The sequence below is a fragment of the Myotis davidii genome, unplaced genomic scaffold (assembly GCF_000327345.1).
Source record: "Myotis davidii unplaced genomic scaffold, ASM32734v1 scaffold1205, whole genome shotgun sequence".
Classification (NCBI taxonomy): domain Eukaryota; kingdom Metazoa; phylum Chordata; class Mammalia; order Chiroptera; family Vespertilionidae; genus Myotis; species Myotis davidii.
This window is the reverse complement of record NW_006295739.1, coordinates 220,976-225,439: the sequence shown is the minus strand read 5'-3', so window position 1 is coordinate 225,439 and position 4,464 is coordinate 220,976.

The window sequence follows — 4,464 nt, the reverse complement described above, 5'->3', positions numbered from 1 at the left end:
TGTCAACTCAGTGGTCGCAAGACCCGAGGGCTCTAGATAAGGTGTTTCTGTCAATTCAGTGACCGAGACCCAAAACTACAATTAACATGCTTAATTCTGCTTCTCTAAACTGCTGTTTTGCAAACCAGGTTCCTCATTCCAAACCTTGAGATGTAATCAATACCCTTGTGATCTTTGCCTATTTAAGTCTGGTTTTGCCACCATCTTATCGCTATGAGATTTGGGAATGGCCCCTCATAGTCCCGGATTGCAATAAATGTGACTCTTTAATTCGAAAAATAAAACAAAGAAATATCAGTGATGAGAGAGAATCATTGTTCGGCTGCTTCTTGCATGCCCTCCTACTGGGGACTAAGCCTGTTGTTACCTGTGCATGTGCCTTGGCTGGGAATCGAACTGTGACCTCCTGATTCCTACTTTGACGCCCAACCACTGAGCGACACTGACTGGGTAATTTTAAATGTTTTTAAATTTCATTCAGGGATACTTTCTCCATTGATTTTTAAAGAGAGTGGAAGAGAAGGAGGAGGAGAGGAGAGAGAAACATCGATGTGAGAGAGACGCGTTGACCCGGTTACCTCCTGCACTGGTGGCCTATGGACCCACAGCCTAGGCTTGTAACCTGACCAGGAAAGGAGCCTGTGACCCTTCTTCCAAGGGCCAAGGCTCTAATCACTTAACAACACGGGCCAGGGTGATTTATCCTTTTTGTTATAAAGGAAGAGAGGAATGGAGAGTGAGAAAGAGATGGGGAAACTTCAGTTTATTGTTCCACTTATTTATGCATCTTTTATTCCTTCTTTATGTGTCCTGATTGGAGATCAAACCTGCAATCTTGGGGGTATTAGGCCAACATTCTAACCAATTGAGATACCCAACCCAGGCCTCTACAGCTAATATTTTGTGAGGTTTTTATCATGAAAGAATTATGAATTTTGTTAAATGCTTTTTTGCATCTATTGTGATAAGATTTTTTTTCGCCTTCTGTTAATGTGCTAAAGCACATTTATTTATTTATTTTTAAATATATTTTGTTGATTTTTTCACAGAGGAAGGGAGAGGGATAGAGAGTTAGAAACATCGATGAGACAGAAACATCGATCAGCTGCCTCCTGCACACTCCCTACTGGGGATATGCCCGCAACCCAGGTACATGCCCTTGCCTGGAATCAAACCTGGTACCCTTCAGCCCGCAGGCTGATGCTCTATCCACTGAGCCAAACCAGTTGGGCTAAAGCACATTTATTGATTTTGTTCATGATGAACCATTCTTGCACTCAAGGGATAAATCCCATGTAGTTACAGTTTATGATATCTTTTTATATGTTGGTGAATTTGCTATTAATTTTTTGAGGGTTTGTTGTTCTTTTATATCTATATTCATCAGGGATGTGAGGCTGTAATAGTTTTTTCTTATAGTGCCATTATCTGGCTTTGGCGTCAGGTTATTGCTGGTCACCTAAAACAAATTTGGAAATTTTTAAAATTCCATCTCTCTCCCTCTTTCTCTCTCTATATATTTAATCTATATATGTTTGTATATATAGATAGAGATATAGATAGTATTTTTTTATAAATATTTTTTATTGATTTCTGAGAGGGAGGGAAAGGGAGAGAGAGATAGAAACTTCAATGATGAGAGAGAGTCATTAATCGGCTGCCTCCTGCACCGGGGCCTCAGGCCTACAACCCAGGCACATGTCCTTGACCTGAATCAAACCTAGGACACTTTAGTCCGCAGGCCAGTGCTCTTACCGACAGACCCAACCAGCTAGCGAAGTGGCATGTTTTTATTCCTCTGTCTTCTGCGTATCTACTATTGCATTTTGCTTTGTGATTACTATAGGCTTATATAAAATCTTATAATTAAAACATTCTATTTTAAGGTACCAACTTCAATTGCAAAGTAAAACTCTACATTTTGTTGTTGTTAATCCTCACCTGAGGATATTATTTCCCATTGATTTTTAGAGAGAGTGGAAGGGAGGGGGAGAGACAGGGAGAGAAACATTCATTTGAGAGAGACACATTGATAGGTTGCCTACCTCATGCTCCCCAACTGGCACCAGGGATAGAGCCTGCAACTGAGGTGCATGCCCTTGACTGGGACTCTGATCCGGACCCTTCAGTCTTCGGGCTGACGCTTTATCCGCTGAGCCAAAGGGGGTAGGACCAAGACCCCATGCTTTTACGTCCCCCTGCCCCGTATGTTTGATGTCCAGTTCACATCTTTTATATTTCGTAACCATTAGCAAATGAGAGTATTTTGAATTTAACTGTATACTTTATCAGTATATTTGACATTTATGTTACTAGCTAGTATACTTCCATTTTAGCTTGAACTACTTGCTGTGGCATTTCCCACAGGACAGGGGAAGTGTTGATGAAGTCCCTCGGCTTTTGTGTGTCTGGCAAAGTGTCTCACCTTCATTTCTCAAGGGCACCTTTGCTAGCAGAGTATCTGGGCTTGCGGTTTTGTCCTGTCAGCACTTAGGACGTTCTGTCCCACTCTCTCTGGGAGTGCAGTGTTTCAGGTAAGAAAACCGCTCCTGCCTTTATCACCCTGGTGTTAATGAGATGAGTTTCTTTTTCCTTGCAGCTTTCAGAATTCTCTTTGTCATTTCTTTTTGAGTTTTATTCTAATATTTCTTGGTGTGCAGCCTTTTTTGAATTGAATGTGTTTTTGGATTTATGAGCCTCATGCACTTAGGTGACCGCTTCTATCTCCAGATTTTCTGAGTTTGTTTCCGTTATTTAAAATTTTTGTTTTTGTTGATCCTCATTTGAGGATATTTTCCCACTGAATTTTAGAGAGAGTGGAAAGGGGAGGGGGAGAGACAGAAATATCAATGTGAGAGAGACACATTGGTTGGTTGTCTTATGCACATGCCCCATCCAAGTACATGCCCTGGACTTTAATTGAACCCAGGACCCTTCATTCTGCAGGCCAACCCTTTATCCACTAAGCCAAATCAGCTAGGGCCATTATTTAAATAAGCTTTCTATCCCTTTTTTCTGTCTTCTCTTTCTAGAACTCCCATAATGTGAATATCGTTATTTCATGACAACCCATAATTCATGTATGATTTCTTTATTCTCTTTTTCTAAATTTGTTTTGACTGCGTAATATCAAAAGGCCAACATTCATCTTCAGAATCATTGTTTTGATTGAGCAAGTGATCTATTGATGCTCTCTATAGCACTTTTTCATTTCATTTATTTTTCAGCACAATAATTTTCATTTTCTCCTCTTCTATATTTTCTATTTCTTTGATGAAAAATCTTATTTTGTTTGTATATCGTTTTCTGGTCTTTTTTAATTTGCATTTTTATTTTCTAAATTGATTTTAGAGAAGGAGAAGGGGGGTGAGAGAGAGAGAGAAACATTGATGTGAGAGCGACATTGATTTGTTGCCTCTTGTACGCACCCTGTCTGGGGATCTAACCCACAACATCGGTATGTGCCCTGACTGATAATCAAACCTGTTACCGTCACATGATTAGGACTGCACTCCAATTAACTGAGCTATCTCAGTCAGGGCAATTGTGTGTCCTTTATTTTATTTATTTTTAGCTTCCTGGGCTTGCTTAAATTATTTATTTTGAAATCCTTTTCTGACAATATACAGATGTGCATTTCTTTGGAGTGATTGTTAAATTAGTGTGTTCCTTTGGTTGGTGGGGTGTTATGTTTCCTTGATTTTTAAAAAAATGTTTTGTTTGCATGTTTGTTTTTTGTAGCCTTGTGTTGATGTCTGTACATTTCATAGGGTGAATTACTTTGACTTTCTGGAAAGGTTTTGGTGGGAAGAGCCTCACCTGTGTTGGGGTGTCACCGTGCGGACTTGGTTGGTGTTGCAGTTCTGACTATAACCAGGCCAAACCGAGTAATGTTTGCAGCTGTGTAACCTGAAGTCAGTGTTAGTGAAATTGCAGGTTCCTCAGTAGCTAGGGCTTTGTGTGCTCACACCTGTGGAGAGGATGGCTGTAGACAAGCTGGTTTTGTTCTCTCAAGGGAAATGTTTTTGGCTCAGTTGTTCCCTTTAGGTCAGGGGTCCTCAAACTTTTTAAACAGGGGGCCAGTTCACTGTCCCTCAGACCATTGGAGGGCCAGGCTATAGTTTAAAAAAAAAACTATGAACAAATTCCTCTGCACACTGCACATATCTTATTTTGAAGTAAACAAAACGGGAACAAATACAATATTTGTATTTGCATGTGGCCCGCGGGCCGTACTTTGAAGACCCCTGCTTTAGGTGCTGAGTGCAGGGTGTCCTCGTGGTGATGGGGGAATTCGTGTCTGATTGTAACAGCCCCCAGTGACATTGACTTTGCTCTGTGAGATGCAGCCCCACACTGATCAGTGATCGAGCCTGTGAGCAGAACACCGGGACACACACAAGGAGCTAGTCTGAGGGCTCAGCTACTCCGTATTGCCCACGGCTTTGGTGCCCGGAACCGGGC